Source organism: Pagrus major, chromosome 6 (genome assembly GCF_040436345.1).
Source record: "Pagrus major chromosome 6, Pma_NU_1.0".
NCBI classification, from domain to species: domain Eukaryota; kingdom Metazoa; phylum Chordata; class Actinopteri; order Spariformes; family Sparidae; genus Pagrus; species Pagrus major.
In genome coordinates, this window is record NC_133220.1 from 30,293,088 (window position 1) to 30,320,345 (window position 27,258).

The window sequence follows — 27,258 nt, forward strand, 5'->3', positions numbered from 1 at the left end:
GGGAAAAAACAACAACAAAATAACAGGAATTACCTGGAACTGAAAAGATAAAGATGTTATCGATCTTAAGTCAAAGTGCATGGCTTTGATTTTTTGATTTGTCATGAGTTACTCCATCGAACATTATTGTCCAAAAATATGTAGTGATTACAAAAGATAAGGTAGGCAATATAGTGTAGGGACTTTCAAGCTGCATGTCACCTTGACTATAAATTTTTCATGCATACAACAACTTGCCATCTGCTGAGCTGAAGCCATCCAACAAGGCTTCCCTACCCAGAATCCATAGTTTTCCATCTCCATTTCCCCTACTGATTTCATTTAGTCACCAAAAAAACAGCAAGACAGGCATAAAATATGAGCGAGGGTGCCAAACACATATTTATAACACGTCGGGACGACGGTGATAGGATTCTCAAGCATGAAATCTAGATCCAAACCCATTACTACACCATGAGCAGAGGAGTATGTGCAGTGTGGAGTATGATGATTCATATGAATATCAACCTATTATCACGCTACAAGCTCTGATAAATTAACAATCAGAAGGGTACTAGAAGGCAGACTCCAATGGAGAAGCTGAGTAGATCCATAATTTCGGAAAATACACAAACCAGTTTGTCTCCTTTGCGTGGAGCCATCTGAGAAACACCTCGGTGTAAAGGCCTGCTGTGCACAGACAATGACGGAATGTGCCAAAGTAAGGCAGGCCATGGTATTTTTAGTCCAACTAGGGCCGATAGAGACTAAGTAAATAGAGAAGTCTAATGAGTTTAAATCTGGTTGTACATGAATGGAATAGTAATTCTGGGATGTGGAGCCTCTTTTAGGAGTGGTTCGCCACACATTTTCTCCGCCGCTCTCCTTCATTTGACTTTGATAATCCCGCTCACATGTGGCTCATGCCCATTAACACGACAGCGAGAGGACAGACACCAGGAGACAGGGGGCCTCCTTTTCTGACCACGGGCTCACTACACAGAAAGAAGCAGGCACTGCTGCCCTCCAACTCGTCTTACCAATTAGACCTGTCAAACATGCAAACCCAAAAAGACAAACACAACTTCAATCTATCAGCAGCATCCTATGGGATCTGCAAAAGCGCTTATTGTTTTACTTAAAGTGTGTCATATATTTTTAATCATTTTTACTGGAATTCATGGAAGGGTTGATCCCATGGGGTGTGGGAATGCGAACTTGTGGAGAGGAAATGTGTCAGACGCATTTTCCTGGGAAAACCAAGGTTAGCCTTGACGAACTTGTCTAATTAATATTGCGTACCTACACAGAGAGAGGACAATATTATTAGAAGGGCTGTCTTTTGGGGAGATGTCAACTCACTGGAGTGCAAATTTCCTCTGCGAGCTGACAACATGTAGCCTAATCATTTTTTTTTTGGAGGGGGGGAATCATCAGGACAGACTTGTGGTAAACCAACGCTCTACAAGTAAGCCGCTAATTACTGCGGAGTAAGTCATCAAGTGTGGTCGATGCATTTATTATGATTCCTCTCTCAGTAGCGTGCGTGATAACTGGAAGAAACGGTGGTGTCTGGCTTAACCCCTGCTACTTAAATGATTCTGAGCACTGTTAAATGTTTCTTTACAGACAAAAACACACAGCAGGTGTAGCTCTCCCACCTCTATTGTTTAGACTTGCTCACATAGAGATTAGGTTAAGATATTGATTTTTCAGATGTAATATTAGTGGCATGGAGATGCAATGGCTATTTTAATTTTTTCTTGTTTTCTTGTTCAGCACTTGGAGTTGCACTTGATGTATGATCTGTGCTGTATAAATAAAGTTTGATGGACTGAGTGATTAGGCGTTTTTACACTGGACAGCAAGCTGCCAATTTGGCTGTCCTTTTTGCGGCTCGGTCCGGGCATTTAGACAAAGCGCGGTATATTGGGGGTCTGTTTTGGTCCGCCAATATGACGCCTCGGAGGGTACACTTTTTGCCGCCTCCATTTCTATGTATATGCAAGGTTTCAATGTGCCGGCAATTGCGTGACATGGGCAGAGGTGGGGCTATTAATAGCAGGGGCTATTATTTCAATAGAGTCTCACCGACCACTGTCAATGTTCAGTAGATAGGGCTGCAACTAACTCTTCAACTTTTTATTATTGATTTATCTGTTGATTATTTTCATGATTAATCAAACAAATGTTCAGCCTAATGTTAAAAAATATATGTCTAAATAATGGCTAACAAACTGTTCATGGAGAACATTATGATGTTGAGGTTGACCTTTGACCTTATGGATAAAAAATGTTATCACTTCACCATTTTATCCCATTTGAAATTTGGGTGAAATTTTGTCATAATTAACAAATTAATTGCTGGGTTATGGCCAAAAAATGTGTTTTGTGACATTGACCTTTGACCATCAACTTGTTAAGAGTCCATCCTTGGGATCAAGTGGACGTTTGTACCAAATTTGAAGAAATTCCCTCAAAGGGGTCCCGAGATATTGAGATATTGGGATGGACGCACAACCCTATAATGCCTCAGGTCACAGCTATCGCTGGCGCGTTGTTCATTAGAATATCCCGGGACAAAGTGACTTCTATAAATTTCTTCTTTCATCGAACCATCAGCACAAAACCCAAAGAAGAAAAGCAAAGAAGCTGAAACTAGCAAATGTTTGACACTTTTACTTGAAAAATCACTAAAATGTTCAATTGACTATCAGAATAGTTACCAATTAATTTTTGATGGACTAAATGATTAACCGACGAATCGTGTAACATTTCTGCATCAAAATGTTAAGAGACGACTTGGCCTTTGTTGTATATTTTGTTGAGTTGGGAGCTTTCAAACTAAGACAAGAATCGCAATTTTGGTCAAGGTAATAGTACGTCTCATTTACATCGGAGGAAATCAGATGATGCATCTTAAAGTAAGTACCTGACTTAAAATAACAACAATAAGACTTGTAAACATTACTTTGACCTTGTGAGTTACACAGTTAGATTGTAATCAGCATGTGGTTGACCACCCTAACCCTAACTCCCATGATCCAAAGCAACTTATGTCTTTTGCTTCAATTGAGAGACACCTAGCGATAGAAATGACATACTGAGTCTTTAAGACAACAGCCATTTTGCTATTGCTGTCATTGGTATGGGAGTGGCTCTACCCATTGACCCCTCCTGCTGCCTCTGAAGGAGCATGGTACCGGGGTCGTTTAAAGCCAAAGAAGCATGTCATTATTTTAAAAGCCCCAGCCTCCCAGAGCGTGGACACAGATGGTGAAAATGGAAGGGAGTTTGTGCCTTCCATTAAACAGTTAAACTGAAGATAAAAGGCGAAGGGCTAAATACCAAAAGACCTCACATGAATTTCTGCCTTTTAATGGAATCAGGTTTTAACAACTCTTTCTTTTTGGTTAAATACAGCCCATGTCAGGAGGATGCGTCCCGCTCATAAAGCAGCACAATGACAATGTACAGTGGCACTAATACAAGGACATAGTTCATCATGACATTTTCTGCAATTCCCAACTGATTAGGGTCATTATGTTGGAGGCCTGATTTATGTTGTCATTTCCTCTCACCGATCCTGCATCAATGAATCTTAATGAATTGGTAAATAAGGGTGAAGATTACACTGTGTGACACTGCAACATTTCTCACCCTCAACGGCCGAGATTTATGTAGCCAATTAGAGACTAACAGAGAAAATTGGCTGGCAGAAAAATAATATTCTTTATGGTCCAAAATGGAGGAGCATTGGCAGTGAAGGGCAATTGTGTTGTCAGTGTAAAAGTCCATAAAGCACCCTCCAAACCCACCTTCAAAGTGTAGAGGGGAAGTCGGAATCTGTTTCCGAGCAGGGCAAGTTTCGACCATTGCGAGGCTTTTGAGCCCTGCGGCGAGCCAAAGTCCTTAACATTCACCATGGGCCACCTCGCATGTTTGATCAGCATAAATACACCCCTGTACGACAAACATGTTTACCATCTCACTGCAAACATCAGACAATCAGACGCCATGAGGTGCTGCTTCTCTAATGAAGACACAGGAGCTTTTATCAAGGCCGGCCGTGTCCCTCTGTCAGAAACATGCCTCTTTTATACACACATCAAAAAGCATTTGTACAAAGAGAAAAAGCCAAATTATTTGCTCTAAACATACAATAAGGCATTATTTTTCAATTAGTTTTTGGTGAGGGTGAAAAATCTTCGTTAAAAAAACATCCAAATGCCCTTCATCTTTTTTTTCAAAGGAAGAATATGAAAATACAATCCGGTCTTTGAAGATATCTCTGATCAACACATGGAGGACGACATATACAATATGATTAGGGGCTCTTTAACTATTCCCTGGCACATCGTTATCACAAACCGTGATGGTTTTTATTTCTCGTATGCAGATTAAGGAATTCTGAAGATGATTATGCTGTTTTTGTGTATCACTACAAAGCACGAAAAGCTTGCCTGCTTATTAATACCAACTTCTTAAAAGAGCACTTAGAGTTATAATGAGAGCCTTTATGTATTACATATTGTGACTAGATTTAGTGTGAGGAAGCGGCTCTCCACATCAAACAAGCTGGCCTGCTATTAGGCACAGGGGCTGAGGGATGCTGTGTGAAAAGGAGTGGAAAATTAAAGCTGAAGCAACGCAGGAAAGGGCTTAATTTACTGGCATGTACAGTATGCAAATGAGATTACTCTCAGCTTAACTGCATCATTTATGTCCATAATAACAGCATCATCATTACAGGGCTCAAATTAAATTACACTGTAATTAGCATATCAAAGTGATTGGTTAAAGTTTAAAACAAATACCCAATTTTGTTAATGAACATCTGTAATCACCATGTAGACTCTCAGTGAAAACATCCAAAACAAATATGTGTTTTGGAGAAGGGGAGGACTATCCCTCCCAAACGTCTGTCTGTCTCTGCATGTGGATGTGTGTGGGTGTAGTGCGTGGGTGTAGTGATGTTGGTAGGATGGGGGGGTGTTTTACCTGGAGAGCTCCACACACTCAGGATATATTTCCCAAACTCCAGGAGATCAAAGATCCAATTTCCCACACTTGCCACTTCAGGAGCTCATCAATAAAATACTAATCACTTCACGCCTGATTCTGAGAATGGAGCCGCAGCCGAAGGCTTAAGGAGACTTCCATATCACCAAAGAAGAAGAAGAAAAAAAACACCACAGCGCTGACTGTCTTGACTGTTGTTGAATGTGCACACACTCCTGCACACACACACACACACACACACACACACACACACACACACACACACACACACACACACACACACACACACACACACACACACACACACACACACACATCATTTGCAGTCAGATTTATCCAATAGCTGTCCTGCCTTTTTTCCTTGATAAACATGGCAAGTTTTAACATCTTGTGCTGGAGCCCAGAGAGCACTTCTTCAGACCTCTGACACAAATCACACACACCTTCTTCCACATGCATATGAATGAAAGTCGACCCTTTTGATGTAGCACTTTTATGGACCGCATGTTATTGATATAATTCAGAATTTATGATGGATTACATTTTTTACTTTCACAAAATGTCATCATAACCCCATAAATACCTCTGTTTTCCACTTTTCACCACAAATATTACTGTTTTTTTTAGATTAATTTAAGGAAAACAGTAAAAGGCAGCGGTGGTGTACATAATCAGAAATGCACTCGTCAAATTTTAAAGAAGTGGCATCTTATTTTATTCATTAAGAAATCCATTAAAAGGCCTTATTCCTTGCAAGTATGTAAGAGATGTGCCTTTCAAGGTAGAGCTAGGGCAAATCCACTCCATCAGCTAATGACGGCACTCATTACACAGAGAAGCTGGCTAATGAAGGCGCGGTGGCCGGCCGATCCCCTCACCCAGCATAAAGCCCTATGAAATGCTAATATCTCACTTCTAATTAAAGCGCGCTAAGTCCAAATGCACCTTCACGGCCAGTAGCTGGCAACATAAATTTTATTTTTCAACACTACACTACACCCAGAGATGTGCCTGAGCAACATTCCATTAATTCATATTTAATACCCCCACTAGTCCTGCGTTTGCCTTGCTATCTGCCTCTCCTCTCCTTCTCTCCCCTCTCAGCTTTTACACTGTGAGCAGGCACATCATTACGCTTTCTAAGAGTAATTTTTTTCTTTTTTCCTATTTTTTGCTTTTTGTTGGTGCACGCATTACTTTAAAGTGCTTCCAGAAATAAAAACATATGCACACAACAAGCCTTTGTGCGTGTGTCACAGGGGAAAGGTCAGGAAAAAAACAAAGAGAAAAGAGGAAAATGGGCCAGTATCGCGCCGGCTGCACCTGTATACATTTACAGTGTTTACACATCTTTGGCTGTAAATATGTTTACAAGAAAAACCCGCTGCCCTTCTCAGAAACTGACCTTGAAGCCAGTAAACAACCCTTTCGCAAAGTTCATTAACGTCAAAGAGGGTATGGTCTTTCTGCTTGCATGGAAAAATAAAAAAAAAGGAAAGGTCAGTGCCATTAGCTTATCAACAAAATATAAGTGTAATGGAGTGGAAATAGGTAGGCTTCAAAAGAAGTGTGGTTCAAACTACAGTAAATGTATAACATAACTGAATTGTGTCATTGTAATCATCCCTCGTTAAAAATGTCAACCTACAAGTCATTATTTCACCACTTCCGTTCAGCTCCCTGGGTGTGTGCTAGCCTCACAAATATCAAAAGTCACTGTGACTCAGAATATCTATTTCATCGCTGGCCTTCTGCCAATCAGATGAAAACCATGGATCTCAAATCTTTTCCAGGAATTCAGAAAAGTCTCTGGTTTCACTATGAATGTCTATGCATATTCAAAGAAGTCACACCGCAGCTTTGATTCAGCAAGTTCAGAACTGAATCACTGCGTCTGGTATCATCTTTATAAGAGAAATCATCATCAGTGCACAAGCAATCTGACTGTATAACTGTGCAAATAAAGGACCAGTATCTTTAAAAAGAAAAAAAGACGTTTTCTTTAACTTGCATTCATCTTCAAAATGTGTAAAATACAAATTGTTTCACGTTTAGTGCATCATTTGCCAGAGGGGAGCAGTAAAACACATGAATTTAAAGGTCAGTGTTAAGAACATATCACATGACGTCTGTTTGATCCTGGCCCAAGTATTTTCCCAAGGATTCTCTGGCTCTGTACTGTGTAAATCACGCAGTCTGACCTTCTACATTCCTCATGCTCTGTCCTCCCATTCATCCACAGGCACAGATAATTCTGGGCAAATATCATAAACGTGAGGATTTTAGGATTGAGGTGAGGCTGCCATCATCTTCCACCAACTGGGGAAAAGAAAGCCCATGCATCTGAAAGAAAACCCTATTGCCGGACTAACCTGTAGTGAGGTTGCCTGACCCTAATGCCTAATAGCCTATATGCTGAAAATCCACGGAGAATACTCCAGGTAGATTGGCAATTTGAGCCAGGATTTTGATGACATTTTACCTGGGTTTTGTGTTGATAACACGCTAAACTGTCCACCTCTGCAAAAAAAGGTTGAATCTGAAATAGAAATAGAATAACATTTTTATAACTGATGTTCCAGCAAACTTCAGAACAATTAAAATAAAAACGCCACGGCCTCCAGAATGCTACATTTCCTCTGCAGTAACCCAGAGTTTTCTGAGTTCATCCAAGTATCATAAAGGCTCTCAAAGCATCGCCAAGATGTTTCCAGTTCAAACGCAGCGCCGGCTTCGGGCCAGGGCGTGACCTGCAGCTGAACCGGCCTCTGCTCGGCCACAGGGAGGAGGGCAACGGCTACTCCAAACACATCACCCCACCCCCTGATAAATAACTTAGGACTGCAAACAGAGGCCCATCAGTCAACCTCCAAATAGCTAACACCGGGACAGGGACAGAGATCGATGGAGAGAAACAGACAAAGAAAGACAGAAGAAAGACAAGAAGAGAGGGAACAGAGAAGGAGAGAGGTGGGGGTACATTGTGAGGGCATCTAACAGTGGAGAGTAGATAAATATCACACGGGAGCCTGAGCCAAGCAGCGTGGAAGGCCAAGTACTGTAAGGCTGTGAAAGCCAGGCTATTTTGCCGAGCTGTGACATTTGTTTCTTATTGTCTAAGTGGCAGCTGAAAGCGTCTCCCTGCGAGGGCCCCTCGGCTCTGCTCGGGCCCGCTTTGACAGGGAGGTAACCATATTAGGACGTGTATGGTAAAGTAAACAATAACATAGTTGCAATGAGATGGAAATTTTTCAGCTAATGGTGTTTGTCATTCCTGTTTTCAGTGCACTGAGCTGCCCTGTGTTTTTTCTAGCCGGCCAGAGAGACTTTGTTTATGAAAACAACGCAGGAGCCAAGGCTAAAACCAGAGCGAAAAAAAAAACGAAGAGGGAAAGTGTAAATAAATATCAGTTTAAAAAATGCCTCTACCTTTTTCATTTGATTACATAAATAAACCCACATTTGGGTAGAAACAGCCTCTAGCTTTCCGTGTCCCTCCCAGGCCAGGTTCACATGAAGGCGGCTAAATATGAAGAGTATATTTACCTCTCCGGTTTGGCCTTCTCTCTATACAAATTCACCAGTTCACCATCCAACACTCACCACAGTGGATGAATCTGAAAACAATGGTCTTGCATTGGAAGCTAGAAAAATCACTATCTAACAAAGAAACAGAGAAGTATGGCAATGTGACCATCTAAATAATAATTCTTATTATAAATATTGTTCATGGGGAGTAAGAAGTCGATTTTTGATGCCAGCACTAATATGATACCTCCAAAACATTCAATGGTGTCTTACAACAAGCAGCTAAATAAGAACTTTATCTGAGTAAAATACAGTTGAAACTGGGGGCAAAGTTATGATTGTAAAAACCGCCAAAACTCAGTTTATTACAGGAGAATCCCTGGGGCAAAGTACATACATGTCCACATTTTTTAACTGTGGGGAACAAGTATGTGTGCACCGTTGTCCAATACCAAACGATCTTGACATTACTGACCTTTTAGGGAACAGAGAAGCGAAGAGTACAAAATGGAGTAAGCTATCGTAGCTTATTAACTATGTTGCACTATTCACTTTTATTCAAGCCTCCCTCCACTGGAAAAGTTATGGAACAAGAGTTAATGGAACAAAAACTGTGTTAACTTAGCGATCTTTCCAACTAGCTTGTTAACTTTTGAACCTCCATCACTGACTCTTTATTAAAAAATAATGATTTACAGTTCTGAGAACAAAATGCCACAGGGGAGTAGAAATACCAGTATGGAGAAAATAGAGAGAAGTTTAGAGAGCTATTGTAACTGACCAGAGCTAGCCCAACTGGCTAGCATGTATGAAATGTACCATCTACTTCAGCCCTGCGACTATATGTCACCAAGCTTCTACAAACTGGGGGCAGCTGCAGGGCGACACACATGGATTTTGCCATGCAAATGTGGATTTTCATATTCAAAACGATCTGCTATAATGTGAATGTAACCTCAAGAAAAAGGTTTCAAAAGGTTTCAGTTAGCTGCATTTATAATTCTGACACAGTATTCAAAATATTTTAACATTATCCAGACAATCCAACAAGAGAGTGAGTGGGGACGTAACTGTAACAATATGTATACAATATACTGTAAAGAGCCAGAGCAATGGGCTAACTTACAAGGCTCCGTTTCCTACTAATTTCAAAGGCATGTTGATATATTTTACTCATTCTGCTTAATGTTTCACTGGTCACTTGTTCTCCTCCCTGTTCACTCCCTTTTTCATTGGCTCTAGTTTCCACAATATCTTTTCCAGGTTAAGAAAAGGCATAACCGCTTGTTTTTGGAAGTGCAAGAGTGGAAAACAAAGACTCTTTTCCAGCCCTTTTGAATGATATCCTACTGCTGACTCACTGGTCAGCTATTCAAAAAAGGAGCTTTAACTCAGCATGAAGCTGAAAAAGGAAAGTCTAACCGAGGTTCAAAGCTCACAATGTGCCGATGCTAACGTGCATTTCTATAGACGTATTATACATACAGTAAACTAAAGTCGGAAGTCGAAGTAAACGTGCAACTCCTCCACTTCTGTCCTCTCCACATGTTGACTTTCTTTGTTTGGTTTTTACCCACCTCGCTCCAGCTCTCTGTCTCTCGCTCGCTCTCAGCCTCATTCCTAATCTCACACCAAAAATGCAAGCTGTTTATTTGCGTAGGGCTGAAGCCATTCCATTAAGTAGCCCCACCAGGTGCTTTATCCCTAAAAGGGATTTGTTTTCTAAAATAAACGGAGAAAAAGCAAAGGACTGCCAAAGTGATATTTACCATGACATGACGTGATTGCAACAAAGTCAAAACTATCCAAATAAGAATCGCTGCGCCTCGGAGGAACTTTTTGGAGTCTCCTTACATAGTCAGAGACCTTCTGGAAACCGTAAACAAGTGTTCTTTTAATGTGTCATAATATAGAAATGTATGATATTGATTTTGGGAGCAGGGCCAGCATGTACATATATTAAGTTATATTTGATATTCCACCAGTTGCAGTACAGTATATTGTTTTGCAGTAAAGGCAGTCTGACAGATGCCGGCCACGAAAAAACCCTCTGTATAGTCATTTTGCTCAGAAGACAACAAATCAATCCAGGTTATTAGTTCTATTTCATCTTTTCTGAGGCAGAGACACAAGGCCAAAGCTAAAAAAGAACAGCTCTGACACCTTTTCTCACTTCTGTGATTTTCTTTTCATCTTGCTGTAAGACAACTCATCTGCGGATGGAATTTGCTTACTTCTGTCACCGCAGTCAATCTCGCACAAAGGCCGTGTCACGTTAGCCGTCTGCACCTGGTAGCAGGCTGACGTTATCAGAGCTCCTCACTCTCCAAGCAGACCATAGTTTATACATCCATCGATATGTTCCAGACCAAGAGGAGACATGTCTGTTTGATGCTGATAGAAAAAGAAATTGAAACTTGCCAAACGCGTTTTCGTCCCCAAAAAGATACTTTAAGTAGCTTTGAGATAACACATCTGTGATAACATTATCCGGGCAATTCTTTCTACCTCACAGCAGAAGATAACTCACATGAAAGTTGTAGGAGATGCAAGAGGAAATAAGAATGTTGCTCCGTTGGGTGACATAATGTATTCAGCATAAGGCGTGCATTTAACTGTGCAACCTGTTTAGCCAGACAATACCGAGGCGGGCGATCTGCCAGAGTGTGTTCTGATAGCAGCTGATGCCGACACGGGAGCAGAGCATCAGATAGGGAAAGCAGACGGCGGCCAGGTGAGGGTGTTTAGAAGGCTTTGACACATCCTGTGATCTCAATCAACAGGAAAAGGCAGAAGCACGGCGTGGCTTTATGTCTCCGCCTCGGTCTCCATTGTAACGTCTTTGTAGGGACGATAATTTTTCATTTTCACGCTGCCTTGCATCTATTCTGCCTGTCACTGTTTTTAACTACAGCAGCCAAGCTCAGAGAGTAGATTACGGCACTTACAGTGCATGAAAAACACAGCAACAAAACTGCCAGCGACAGAAAGCGTTTAACTTTCTTGCTGGAAATCTCCCCCATGTGGCACTTTTGCTACAGCGAGTTGTTTATTATGTTCCGAGCTAGGCATAAGCGATTAAAGGAGCTCTTAAGAATCAAAGTGTTATAAATGCATGGAAACACAGCCGGCTGTAAATGCCACAGAATTAGAAGCTTACCAAGCCTAATACTAATACATGGCAATTTTCAGCTTGATGCTGATATAAAGAAATTACTTTTTTAAAGTAAGCAATAAATGCAGTCAAGGGAACGATTACAGAGGCCCTATTTTCATCCCAGCATAAATCTGCACACGACCTTTTCTGCGGGTCCAACTCATGAATCCACTTGTTTATTCTTAACACTTCCATAAAAAGTGGATTAAACAAAGCAACCTCAACAGCTACAAACTAAGGCAATATAAACCAAAGCATTTACAGCAATGGGAGAATTACAAGAAACGGAGTGTTTGCATGATGTCTTCTCCACTCCCTTACACAGATTCATGAAATTCAAATGAAGTCCACCATGAGGCGATAGCATTTTGAAGCCCTCAAAACAGAGACGTATGTTTTGGGCGTCTGTGGATTCTTCTAAGTGGAGGCACTCTCTTCTGGAAAGTTGGATGCCATCAGGTCTGAATAAATTGGCGCATATCAGAGGCAGCCCTATTACATAGATATGCCCATATGATGAGAAGTATTCCACAGATCTACATCAGAACTTTGCTCTCAGGCTCTCCCTCCGTCTCAAATTCCTATTTTGTAATTCGCAAAGATTTAACAATAAAAAAGTCAACACCCTGCTTTCACACACAAACACTTATTAGAGTCTATTGCACTTTAAAAGAGCTTTAAACACCAAGACATAGTAATCCCATAAGCTGCCACAGGGATTTAGCATTAGTGATGCGATCAAAATCACATTGGAAAGTTGTGTCAATAATTAGGCTGATTTTGCCACATTAACATTAATTACACTGCCATTTGGAAGTTCTCAGGGCTGATCTTACATCTGGAGCGAGCAGCTGAGGGGCCTGCTGGAGTGGACCTTACTATGCAGAGAATGCACTCCAGATAAACAGCAGCAACACTTCCATTTTCTCCAAGTCTCTGTTTTCCAAATGTGTGGGTGACTGTCTGGATCAAATAAAAGAGGAGTACGGGCTGCTTAACAGATTGTGGGGAAGAAGAGAGTCCTGCAGATATTGCTAAATGTTACGATGACTGCTGCTTTTGCTCTTTCCAAACTCGACGAAGAAGCTGCAGCAGTTAATATTCAAGAGGAAAATGATTTATTACTGATGGCTTTTTTTGGTAGTCATGATAACACAATTAAAACTTCAATACAATATAAGTATTTAAAAAAAGATACTTGATACTAGGGATGGACCGATTTTCGGCCTGGCCAAAAACAGGCAGATATTCAGCACACTTCTGATAATCAGTGGTTTTTGTGTCACTACAATAAATTGATTTGAAAACGCACTACTTTGGCTCCGATGCAGCATCCTTTCTCTGCTTGCAGTCACCATTCTGTGTTCTCACTGACTGTCGCGTCCACAACACTATCAGAATGGTTACAGTACATGTCACAAGTTATAGCCTATCAGCAATAAATAATTTCAATCTGCAAAATAATTAAAGTTATCAAATAAATTTAGTGGGGAAGTATTAAGTAGCAGATAACAGAAATATTAAAGTACTTCAAAATTGTACTTAAGTACAGTACTTGAGTAAACTGTATTCGTTACATTACATCACTGGTTATTTTCAACTTTGACACTAATTTTGACTGCAAATCTATATCAGCTCCAATAACCGGTTAACTGTCTCCTTGGTTACTATTAATCGGTATTGGCCCTGAAAAAAAAACATAGTTGATCCCTACTTGATATTTCTTACGATACCAGAGCAAGACAAAAAAAAGTAAATAGAATGATTTTACATTTTTTTTTAGCTTCTGTACTTTCAATACTATTAAATGTGGATATCATATTGTTTTAAACAAGTGGTGTCGAAAAAGTATTGAAGTATCAATACTTTTGAAAACCAACCCTTCTATGTAGGAAGTAGTTAGGTTAATGACATGTTAATTGTATAATTGTGCAATGCTAATGCAAATGCTAAATTGTTTGTCCTTTGGAATTCCTTCTGGGAAAAGTTTGTGACAAGAAAATGTCCACATTTAGCATATTGTTTAAACTTAAAAGTCTAGTGTAGGATTTAGTGGCATATTGCAGTAGGGTTGGGTGATGTCTGCAGAATTGGCATTACACGATGTCTACAGTGAAACATTGTGATGGAAGATGACATTGTTGTATACAAATTTGAGACAGCATGTCCCCTCAGTGTTGTCGTAAGGCAACAGTTGCTTATTAGCTCATTACTGTAGCCGCCGCTGTTGCCCACCGTCGCTCTGACATGAATCTCAAACTGTCTCACCCTGCAGAGGAAACTCCTGTTACCACCGACATACATCCCTGTGCCAGGTTTAAAAGCATCCTGGTCTTCGCAGCACATGTCGGTAACTTAGCTTTATTCAGCCTCATACGCATAAAACTGCTGCAACAAATTTAACCGAGGGTTCTCCTAACTGAGCTGGTTTAAGAAAAGAATAAATGGGACATGGAGACGTAATGTTAGTGCACTGAGCAGCTACATACTTCTTTTCATTTCCTCTCTCCACATATTACAAACAACAACTCTTGCCCTACGGCAACCCTGAGGGGACACGCCTCTTAATTGTGCTCTCTGGTGGGGAGCCTTTTGAATCACAATGTTACGATGGTCAGGCTGTCAACCATCGACTACTAATAGCGATAGCTATTAGGTTGGGCCGGTGGCATCGTCCATCGGCCCAAAATACTCATCATCACAATCCTTCCCTATGGGGGCTGCTAAAAACGAGAAAACTGTGAATGGTCCTCTCTAGAGGCAGTGTTTGGTTTGTCCCTTCTGGGCTACTGTAAAAAAATGGCAGTGCAACATGGCGGACTCTGTGGTAGAGGACCTGCTTTTTCTGTAGATATAAAAAGCTCATTCTAAGGTAATGAAAACACAATAATTCTTAGTTTCAGGTGATTATACAATAATAAACATATAATTATGAATATTTCATTTCTGCCAATACATCCCACTAAATCCTTCAAACTGGACCTTGATCACAAAACATAATGTAAACTGTTAGTATAAGTTTATAGCAAGATAGAAAAGGGAAATGACTCTATGAAAACAGATATTTCATCAAGAAAAAACACTGAGAATAAGCAGTGCTGTGCTTCCCAATTTTACTAATGTGTATGTCAAAATATTTAGCTGCAATCCCAAAAATTATGACTTGCGGAACTCAAGTTACACTTCACATATATTGTTGCTTCGAACAGTCTGTAATATCTTCTAACGAGGACGACACACTGCTCAAATGTACAGTCGTTATTTGGCACATCACTGCACATGTCCTACTTACAAGTCACAACATGTTGATGGAGGGAGAGACAGAGAGGAAGAAATGATACAGACAAAAAAGAAAATGAGTGTAAGAAATGAGGTTGAAGCTGTACGAGACAGAAAACAGACACACTCCTCCTCCGAAGCCCTGAGCTCCTGAAGTGTTAAGACCCCCCCCCCCCCCCCCCCCCCCCCCCACACACACACACACACACACACACACACACACAAACACAAACACTCCACCTCACCAGATCACTCCAGACAAAAGTTCACATCCTGGGGGCCCCAAATCTCCTCAGATAGGGAGACGGGTGTGAGGCACAAACACGAGATATCCACCAGAATGGCTGAGATCTCAACGATAGCATGACTGAGTGAGGTAAACCTCCCCCCTCTTGTTTGGTAAACATGGCATTACCATATTTCAGCTTTTCCCGACAAATGTCAACATGCACAAACAGACAGATATCTCCACACTGAGCAGCATAAAGCTAACTCACAATCTCTGACTTCTTACTAAGTCCAGTTTGACCTTCAGGTGAACTGTCCTCTTATTACTCGCCATGCTAAAACCACTCAAAACACTGACAGAGTGCACCTGTCGAGCCCCCCGCACCGCTACCAGTAACAACCCTCCCACCCTCAGGCTCAAAATACAGTACACAAACAAGACAACCACACCGCATTCAGTTAATTATTAAGCCAATTCAATACAGCATTTGCATACATGCAGAAGGCTGCAGTCTGGTGAATGATTGTGTGTTTACCTTCTCCGATGACTTGCTTATTTAAAGCAATCTTCAGTTCCAGCCGTGGTGGTGAAAAAACAGCCTCCTTGCCCTGCGGAGACATAGAGAATTACTTAGTGTTATGAAATAATTACCTCTGCAGATCATATGCCATGTCATCAGCACCCAAAAGGAACACAGAGTACTTGGGTGTAAACCAACGCAGCCCACAGGTTGCCCACAAGTTGCTTTTGATCAGAATTTATAGCAGCGCACAAACAGTCATATAAATGTTTGTCAGATAGAGATCAATTCACTGCATGCCTGTGCTGTTAGCTTTCCTTTGTTTCAATGAAGCTGTGTCAGTCGGCCTACCTTCCTTTGCAGCTACACCACCACGTCAGTTCAGAGCGGGACAGAAGGCACCTATCGTTTATCGTCCTGTAGCCGACTATTGTCCACATTTCCATCTGTCTGTTAACTACAACTACACCCACCGATGATAGCAAATGAACAATGGGGCTGTCTGATGCGAGCGAGCAGTTTATTTGCAAGACAAAAACTCTTCATATTGCACACAGTAGGGGCCCTTCTTGCTCCCCCCCTGGTGGTGAACACAGTGTACCTGTACCTGCTCTGCCCTGACTCAACTCCCCCTGGGCGGCCCTGATCTGCATGCACACAGCTTTCCTAACTGAGCACTCAACCCAGGCAAGGAAAGAAGGAGAAAAAAAAGGAAGAGAGAAGGAAACAAAATCTTATTTTTATGGTAAACTGAGAAGTGACTGTGGGGCAATATCTCAGGTGCATTTGAATAAAAGCATTAAAGCATATCCAAATACGAAAGGGGGGAGCTCCAACTCCCTCTCCCACCGCTCCTTTTTGCCGTTTACATTTGGCAGTCAAAACTGCGGCCAGGCGCTTGTGCGAGTGTTTATCTAAAGCAGACTGAGCACAGATAAAAAAACACACTGGTCCAACTTGCCCGGTTGCAGCATTAATTATGTGTTAAATGCCCTCGTTGAAAACGCGAGTCAACATGCAGCTCGCTCTGAACTCTACTGAGGGTTGAACAATCATCGAAAATGGACCATTCCCACCCAACTACCCTATTATTGTGATTCATTACACTTCAATTAACATATCATCAATGCAATCGTAAATCAATGGCGAGTGGTGACAAATGACAGATATTTTCAGTTTCAAACTACTAAACATCATTAATTCCCATCACCTGAAAGAGCCCCGGGAGCTAAATGAGTTTACCCAACGCATAACATCCATTTAGATAAATGTTCCATCATTTTAATGACGGAAAATTTGTATTGGAGAGAAAAGGCAACAACGGGATCCTGATAGCAGCTGTACGCCTTTTCTCCTTGTAATATAATGCCCATCTTGTAATGCCTAAACAGATAATTGTCTCCATTTCAAACAGCACAAGGCTGTAATATTGCCATTTAGAACAGTGGGGGTGCGGAGAACGTAGGGTGAGGATAAACAAGCACACGCTGCTTCGCCCGGTTGGGAAAACCGAGCCCATCACACACTCCCACATTGAGATTTTAGGGAATAGAACAACTCCTGGTTGAGATAATTACCCACCTGGGTGGGTTATGTGCATGCTCAGTAAGAGGCTTAAACTGAGAAGATGAATCAAAATGCAACAATTTCAAAAGACAAAGGAAACTAAGGAGCATTTTGCAAGGTTCTCTTGTAAAGTCTTGTAGGTGTGCTGTGTTAAACAAAGTGGAAAATAGCACAACAAAGACTTTTGACAGAGAAATATCTCGTGGAAGTGTCACAACTCTTGTGTGCGTGACCGTTAGCCTGATACCTTCAGAGGATCAGGTGATCCAAATAAATGTTTCCACTCTCTATGCAAATACCACAGGCCTCATTGTAATTGTGGGAGGGAAAAAAAACATGCAAACACCCTATTTTAAGAGGCAATGGACAATCAGAAGGGTTTTTTGCGATGGTAATGAACCGCTGTGGCTACATCTGAGCACGAACAAAGACTCATTTCATTCTGTCCACAAACCTGTGAAGTGGACTTCCCTATTTGTGAGGGGGGTCACGGCTTCACAATATGCTCTCTAGTCCCAGGTATGTTATCGGTGCCTTTGGCTTTGTTGTAAGATTGCATGTTCAAAATATGAATTAATACCCCTCCACTGAAACGCACCCAATCCCAACAAAAGGCCCGCATTCACTGTGGACAGCTCTTCAGCTCCTCTAATGGACAGGCTCTCCTCTCTCTTCACACGGCGCACACAAAAAGATGAGGGCCCCATGAATATTTACCACTAAGTAAAGTTATTCCATTAATTACTCCGAGCACGCTTAATACTGTATCTGTGGCTACTTCTGTGGCGGCTCGTTAATGAACCTTCACACATCATTACCATATTAATTAATGCTCAACTCAATGGTTGTCAATAGGAGGCTGCCAGAGTTGTCTCTCGCTTCTTTACAGCCTGTGCAGGATGTTTCGATCACTTAGTATCAGCATCTGAATGGATTCACACTACCTATTTATCATGCCTGGGCCTACATGTGTGTGACTAAAAGAAAAAAAAAGAAAAGCAGTGGCCCTGGTTAACACTCCTCGAGGCTGGTGGATCCGTATTAAGAGCATTGTGTAAATAAGAAGAGGGCGTAGTTGTGTCGAGTCAGTGATATCTATATACAGGGTCACTGGTGTTTGTTTTTAGGGTGTGTGCAGCAGATTTTCCAAGTCACTGTCTGTGCTCTGAAACACAGGAAAATCTAAAGCATGACTCACTTCTCAACAAACGCAGCTGCTCACTGTACGATCTGATCTGCTGCTGTTGAAAGGGCTGACTGCACACTATTTTCCCCCTCTTTTCTTCTTCTTTCTTTTATTAAGAAGGACTGATTAAATGAAAAACATGGCTAAGACTCGTAAAGACGAAAAAAAAAGTCAGCATTCGAACAGAAAAAAGTGAAAAAACAAGCAATGTTTTTGATGTGATTGGCAGGATCCTGGCATTATATTGTAACACCCACACAGACTGTAAACAACAGCACTTTCTGACACGCAAACAGACTCAAAACCCACCAATTAAACCCAACTTCAATCCAGCCGGCCCTTATTCTGCCTGCTTTTTTTTCTGATTCTTTTTTTTTCTAAGCTTAAAAGGCAGCAGTGCAGTCTGGTGAATGTCAGGCCTGTCTGATCCCCCAGATTCTTTGGACCTGCCCTCACATTTTGCTGAGCTAAGAACAAAGTACACAGAGTGCACACAGAGAGCTTTGCAGCCTTAATACCAAGGAAGTGGAATTTCACTCCAAACCCAAAACAAACAAGGCCACACATTTCTTCACACTATTTAAATGAGCTCATTGAATACAAAAAGTCCTATCAGGTTGATATCCAGTGCACAGTGTCTTTGGGAAGTCTAATCTATTGATCCATGAGACAAAACATCAGAAAACTTTGTGAGTGATTGTGTCTGCTGAGGAGTCACAGCCGGGGCAGCTCAGGATCCCATCACATGAAACAAGTCTCACACTCGAAATTACATCAGTCAAAAAAGTTCAACCCTAATCACACACATACATTATGCAATCCTATTTTTATAACCAACCCCTTTTCCACCTTGTCAAGTAGGAGGACTGTCAATTCTACCCCGCCATATCAAGTTTCCACTCTCGCCCAGGTCCCGGCTCCTCTCCGACCACAGATCCTGCGCGCTATTAATATCAATAAGCTGTAGATTCCATTTCCACAGACAAAGACAAAGGGAGATCGAGAGGCGACGAGTGAGGGGAGGAACTAATACCCTCACGCATCACCATGGGGTTAGAGCTGACTGTCACCTCCAACCTCCAACCCTGCTGCTGCACTGACAAAAGGAAAGATTTGTGCACGTTAGCTCACACGTATACACCTTCAGCACACCCACATCTGGGCTACGCAAATACAGTGTAACTGCAGGCTGAGGTTTTCCGATCATTTGTGAGTTTTAAACTTACAGGTTAAGGTGAAACTATACATCAGTTTTGTTCATTGTCATTGCAATTAAGATTTACTGATGACAAAACAAAGTTTATCTTCTCATTCAGGCTCTCTGAACGCACAAACTTCATCTCTAATTTCTGTGCTGAATGCATTTAGACTTGAAGTTTCAACACCCACACACAACTAGGGCTGCGACAAACAATTATTTTATTACCTTCACCAAGGAGGTTATGTTTTGTCAGCAGGATTACACAACAACTACTGACAGGGTTAAGATGAAACTTGGACGGAGGATGGGTCTCGGCACAGAATACACCTCATTAACTTTTGGTGTGGATCCAGATAAAGGGACGGATCCAGGATTTTTTTCTCACTTTATTTAAAAGTTTTAGTTTAAAACATTGAAAAATTAACTGAAATGATCAACAGAAGGTGAAGAAATAACAGCTTTGACATTATGTCGAGGACAGAGATATCTATTGTTGTTAGCATGCTAACCAGCTAGTCCCTCACTAGTTTGCACCCCAAAAGGTGATCTGATAGCAACACCACCAACGCTGTACTGGTGTGCCAAGCTCCCAGTCCAGCAGAGTCATCTAATATGACTACTAGCTGCACAGTTAACTGAGCTTACTAGCTAATGGCAGCTACAGTTAGCACCAGTTAGCAGTTACTCTGGTGTTATGTTGCACCCCATTTGTTTGGACTATGGACTCTTTGATTTGATGCAGATCCAAATAAAAATCTGGATCTAGTGGATTTAAATGCTTTATTTGATATTGGATTAGCCTTGATTAAATTAAAGGGGACTGTTGGGCCTTGGTGGAGGTATGCACTCTACTGAGTGCCATTCTAGTTATGAATGAATCTGTCAACTACTGTCTTGATTATTAAGTCATTTGTTTTTTATCTCATCAGTGTCAGTAAATAGTGAAAAATGTCCACCACAATTTCTGAAAAACTCAAAATGACATATTGAAAGTTATTTATTTTATTTTGTAATTAGTTATTATATCTGACAAATAGTCCAAAACCCCAAAATATTTCGTTTACGATTACATAAGCCGAAAAAAATACAAAACAAAATAAAAATTCTTAGATAGAAAAAGCTGGAGGCAGAAAATATTTATTTTTCTTTAAAAAAAAAAAAAAAATCTTTTCAGCACTACAAACAACTTAAACTCGTTATTACTCATCCTCAGGACTTCTAGTTAAACCCATTGCTTTGTATCTACTGTACATCATATATACCACCTCTGTCAATCACTTACAGAACACACCTACAAAACACATCCGCATGGAGGACATGCACACACACACATCCACCAGCGTCCCATAAAAGGCGTGAGCAGGAGGAGAAGAAAAGTGTGGAAAGATAATGAAATCTTTACTGACTTACCCCTGAACAGTTAAACAGACTTTTATCATGTTCATGAAACTGTGTATTGATGCAGAATCCCTCCAAGCAGCGAGTGTTTTCAAATCCACTTCTGAAGAAGAGGAGAAAGCTGCCAGTGAAAGTAGCAGGTATGGAGTAGTTGAAGTAGTGTGTGGTAGTTGAGTGTGTTTGCGTGTGTGTGTGTGTGTGTGTGTGTGTGTGTGTGTGTGTGTGAGTGAGTGAGAGAGCCAGAGTCCAGGCTGCAGTGTTGAGAGGGACTGGAGGTATGTGGGCCTAACACAACAAAAGCTGGTGCCCTGCTCCAGATTAAATATGCAGGAAGAGGGCCCCTTTGCATAAACACAAACACTCAGCAAATGAAGAACTGGCACAGAGCAGATGCCTGCTGAGAGCCCTACCTGTCCTGGCCTCTTTTAATTAGACAAGAGCAGGCAGAACAAATGAACATCAACACGGTCACACGAGGCAGAACAAAAGGAAGGGGAAGGAGAGAAAAAAAAGAAAATACTTCCTCAATCCGTAATAATGTCCTTAATGAGAAGAACAGAAGTTTGTAGAGAAGCTGTAGTAAAAAAAAAAAAAAAAAAGGGCAAAGATTTCCTAAATGAAACTATTTTTTTCTGCTATGATTATCTTGTCAGATACTGTACATGAGAATTCTACTTTCAAAGAAAAAGTTCACCCAAAAAGGAAAATTCAGTCATTATCTACTCATCTTCATGCCAATGGAAAGTTGGGGAAAGTTTCGTAGTCCACAAAATATTTATTTTTCTTCTTCACTGCAAAAGTTTGCAGCGTTGCAGCCTTCTCCTAAACAACTGAAGTAGATGGGGATTTGCTTTAAAACGTATAAAGAACAAGTAGAGAAAAAAACAATACAACTCTGCAGAAGACCTAAGATCCCAAATGGATTAGAAAGACGTTATTTACACCTTTTTCAGTCTTCACTGTAGCAGCTAAGCTTAAAGCATTAGCTTGCACCCTTTTCTGAAGTGAGTGCATGAGCTTGTGTACAGCTGACAAGCTGTATGGAGACATTTTATGTTTTTTATTGTGTTTTAAAGTCCCAATCTACTTCAGTTGTTTAAGAGAACGCTGCAGTGCTGTTTTGCCGTGAAGTTCCAGAAATGTTTTGTGGACTAAACAAACTTAACTAAGACTTAAAGCTAATTATTTTGCTAATAGACTTTGTCAGATTGTTGATAAAACTCACTGTCTCATATTAAAACAAAACTATACAAGGATGTGACCAGAGCATGAAGACTTCAACATGAAACTGCTTAATTACAACCTAAAACACTAATTAAAATATAAAATATCAAATTTAATTAATTTAAGTAGGTCATTTTTTTTGGTGTGGCTTTTCATTAAATTATGTCCTGGATTTAAAAAAAAAAAAAAAATACACCTGTGATCCTTTAATTCATCTTTATATACGCTGCTCCTCCACACTCCTCCTGCTGGAAATGGGAAAAAAATAAAAGCTGAATTTTAATCAGCATAAAAATTGATTTATACTAAGGTCCATTGTCCATGTCTTTCTTTCTAAAGCCTCCCTCTCTTATTCTCTTCATCTATCTGTCTGTCTCCCCTCTGCTTTTTTTTCTCATTTAGGACAGGAATGCAGAAGCGTGTGGTGTTGGAGGGGAGGGAGGGAGGAGGGGGGCGCTGTCAGAGTAAAAAAAAAAAAAAAAAAAAAAATGAGGAGAATGGGAGCTGAGCCCCTCCAGAAAATCTGCAGAGTGGCGTCAGATGCTGAGTGACACATACTGATGTGGCCAGTCAAATATGTCATTTTCATGTGAAACCCTCTCGAATGGATCACGGGGAAAGGGAGAGGTGACACTGGGTGAAGGCAGGCTGTAAAAAAGGGGAAGAGAGGAAGAAATTGAGGGGAGTCAGAGAGCAGAAACGAGAGCTCTGGAAAATAAACAGGGTGTAGGGTTTCAAAGGCGAGGGGGACACAGGCATTCCATTGTTCAAGCCAATTATCAGTGGAAAATAATAACAACAGATGGATCCAGAGCGGCCAACTTGTGCCGGAGCACCCTGGCGCTGGAGAACAGATGATGAAATGTGAGAGTGCTGGCGGAGGGGGGACGCTGCCCCACAGTCACACACACACACACACACACACACACACACACACACACACACACACTCACAGCTCCACACACCAGATGTGAACTTCCACAAGGACAGTTTAATATGTGCTCTCTGGCCACCACTTGCGCCGTGCAGCTTGGGCATACCAGACAACGACTCGGTCAACACCTCCGTGTGCTCCGAGGAGGCGTCTCAAGTCAGATGACACATATGGCTCCCGTGCTGCCGTGTGATAAATTCAAATCCGTGCGTTCCTTTTATGCTCAGCAGAGCGGGGTCATTTGATGGCGAACACATGCTTGTAAGTGCTGTAACAACACTACAACGAGGGTTATAGAATGAAGATGTATTCTTTTTATTCAAATCAGCCGCATATCCCACATGACCTGTTGTGATGTTTTCATTTGATGTTCACAGGCAGGCAGATGCAACAGTGCAGCGGAGACAGACCTCATTGACTCGGGGCTTCATTCACAGATCGCTCATATCAGCCACAGACTGACAGGCAGCGGAGGGGGCTGCAACCTTAAAACAAAACCAATTCTCCCCGTGCCTTGTCAAGGGTGGGAGATGTCTGCGAGATAGCAGTACAAAAGATCTGCCCGTCCTCTTTCACAAGAAAAGAGAAGTTTTCGTTTCATTAACTCCAGACTAAAGCGTAATTATCTCCCTATAGACCTTAATCACCAACAGAAGGATAATAGAACAAAAAGCGGTTTCTTCTTCGGTCATTAAAGTTTTTTTTTTATGTTGTTGTTCTTTTTTCTCTCCTTGGCACTTTAGATGAGTCAATCAAATAATGCAAAGGAATCATGGGGGCGCAAGTGAAGTCTCATTTTCAAATATTGTCGGGTGCAGCGGGTGAGAGATTATAAAACTGACTCCTTTGCTTGAGTGTGCCAACTCTGGCCTTTTTCTATCAGCTGTTTGGCCTGTTGACCAGTGGAGTAGAAGCCAATGTACACTCACAGAGATGACTGAAGTGGGAAATGACTAAAATGCTTGAAATAAAATCAGGTTAAACATCAAAACACCACTTTGGAATTGTATATAATCTAAACGACCGAGATAGCTTGAAGGTGCTTGTGATACTGAACCCCCAAATGATAAATCCCTGGAGGATTGCACATAAGGAAAAAAAAGGATGGAAAACTTTGCCTAGATTTAATTAGCTTATGAGAAATAATTGCCATTAGCAAATCTCGTCAAACGGGGTTGAGGCATTTTGCTGGGGAGGGAAAAAAAAGTCATATTTTTGGACGATGAGGAGACAAAGGGTTTTCAAACAGGAACCGACGAGCCATCAGCCGTTTTAGTGCGCTGAGACTGAGGTCGAGTTAATTAGACTATTGTCATTTTAATCAGGACAGCTCGGCGGCCATCACTTCCTGAAAGAGCCAGTGGACTTTAAACGGCTGAGGGATTCTTGTGTATGTGCGTGTGTACTGTATATGTGTGTGTTGGGGCCCGAGGTGTCACCCAGCTATGGGTTACGCAGTATGGTCTGGTTCTCTCACATGCTTGGAACATTAATGAGCTGGAGACACACCAAGGAAACAAAGACGCCCGGAGGATCACCAGGGGAAACTACTCGCCTCTGCTCTACTCATGTCTCTGTTCATTTGAAAATAATTTAAATATCAAATATTTGAAATAATTTGCTTCTCCCTGGCTATCAGATTTTGAATAGAGACTCTTTCATGTCTTGGTTATTATGTTCTTCACTGGCATTAGCATTTAAAACATAATTAATGTAACCATATTTCCTAGGTGCTTGCCATTATGTTACAATAATGGTTTATTTTTTTCTGCTTTCCATATTTTATGAATACAATCGGCAGTTCGTAATAACAAACCAAAGAATTGCAAATGATATATCAAATCTTTGCTGAATATCATTAATCTAAAAGAGAGTTTTAATCAAAACTGACAAAAGACTAGATTTAACCTCCTCTAGGCCTGCTCGATGAAATTTACTTTGTGACACCTTTAGTGACAAAAAAAACGAGGTAAAGCAGACAGCAATCTGATCTGAGTTCAGCCACCCGCCCTCAGAGCGAGAGCAGGGAGGTGGAGCTGAATACTAGAGCTGGCAGAGGAGCTCTGCCAATCAGCAGGGGTGATAAAAGGGCCAGCCCAATATTAACACCAAAACATCTTTGCAACTTTTCCCCTGGCCATAGTTCAGGTCATCAGTGGACAAGGTGACAATGATAACCTGCAGACAAATGCTGGTGAATGCCCCCCCTGTGACACCGCCATCAGCCCCGGGGCAGGACTGGCCAATGACACGAGCCGAGCGTCTGAGCACAAAGTCGACACGTGCAATATTTCATATTCAGCGACCTCAAGGGAAAGCGCATTAAAAGGGATCGGAGCGGTTCCAGCACATTTGACTCCATGCCACTTTTTACTGTGTCTGTTTATGATTATATTAATAGATCCCTAAGTTCATCGTTTTTAACATCAGCCATTAATATTTCACAGGGAGTTAATATTAATCTGATCAGAAATTATCTTCCTTCAATAATTCAATATACACATTAATAATTCAATAAAAAGAATGTTCAGCATATTTGAGGGGGAAAAAAACTGGAGACATTCAATAACTAAATGTGAGAAAATTAAGCCAAGGAAGTCACATTACAGCACCAAGTTAAAGCTAAATCTAACCGCCAGTGCTATGGTCGCTTGTTAGCAATAAAAGCTAACAAAAAAATGAACGATATCATGAAAAAAAAAAAAATCGCACAACCTTGTTTCACTGTAAACTGCTTTGTAATCCCGACTTAAACACACTGACTAAAGAGGGACGGCAGGTTGCTGTATCTACATGTGTACATTCACAGATAAGGAAGACACGCAGCCTGTGAATCTTCTGCTGCTCCATTAAAAGCCCTGAACGGCCCAAGTTCCTCCATAAGAGATTTACAGGGATTAGATGGTGAAATAAGGGCCTAATCTTTATTTGACAGGCAAGCCAATCTCTGGCTCACTGGTCAACCCCTTGCGGTAGGCCCCTCTCTCACAACTCACTTTCACCGCTACATACCTCTGGCTCATTTAAAACCACATCTAGTGTGCACATTGTGCCTTGTATGAGCTCTCAATCCAATTTTCATGCAAAAAAGTATCATTTTTCAAGGGAGAAGTGTGCAGATGCATAGTGCTACAAAGACTTATTCCATAAATGATGTTCTATATTGGGTCACAGCCTTACCTGCTTGTGAGTACATCTTTATGGCTATTTCCTTTAATAATTTTCCCTCTTTTTTTTTTGTCTAAGCTATGCCTGATTGAAAATCTAACCAATTTCCATGTGCAGTTTAATGACAGATGGAAAGAGATATTTCATGGAGATGTATAGTCGAGACTGATAAACTATTAATCACACTGCTGGACAATGACACCAGCTAAATTTAAACGCAAGGTGAAAAAGCGTTGAGTAACAGCCTCCCTTATTCCTTCAATTATTCATTACTGGGGGCTGTTATTGCACAGCATATAGAATTAAAAATTGGAGATTCCTCTTAATTACAGTGTGTGGTGGTGGTAACTACAGATGTCACAGCCTGTACTGACAATCCTTCACTATGTTTAACCCTGTCACATAGTGGCCGGGGCCTTCTCCTGCCCTGCTGTCCTTCTTCTAACTGTCCCTTTGTGTCTCAATGTCTGACCTACAGTATCACTGCCAGGATGATGAAGGAGGTGTGAGAGTGAAGATGTGTTCAAGTAAGAGCTGCTTACTTATTGTAATGTATATAAATGTAGTGCAAAATATCCAAAGTATATCTGTTGATGATTGTAGTGCTTTTGCATTGCATTCCAACACATCGTGTTTCTGTTGGTGGCACTATTTTCTGTCTGTTTATCTACCCAAGTGTTCCTTTAATACAGCTGTGGACGAGAATTCCTATAAAAGTAAAATCTACCAGACACCAAAAAACATTTGCAAAAGGTTTTCTGATCAAGATTTCTGTTATGGTTTTGTCTCCCCAAAGCCTAAAAATCCTTTTTTTTTTTTTTTTTTTGTTGAAAATGTTCAGTTTGGAGCATTTCCTGGGGAGATAAA

General features: G+C 41.1%; 1 protein-coding gene across 11 annotated transcripts in view; it reads right to left on the minus strand.

The window, feature by feature from the left end:
• The window catches only part of foxp1b (forkhead box P1b), a 164,420-nt gene that overhangs the window by 88,824 nt on the left and 48,338 nt on the right, over nt 1–27,258 (minus strand). For all 11 annotated transcript variants that reach the window (XM_073467781.1, XM_073467780.1, XM_073467783.1 and 8 more), the window contains one exon: nt 15,730–15,802. The gene's annotated coding sequence lies outside the window, so the exon portion shown is untranslated. Of the gene's footprint in view, nt 1–15,729; nt 15,803–27,258 lie in introns of those variants that run through there.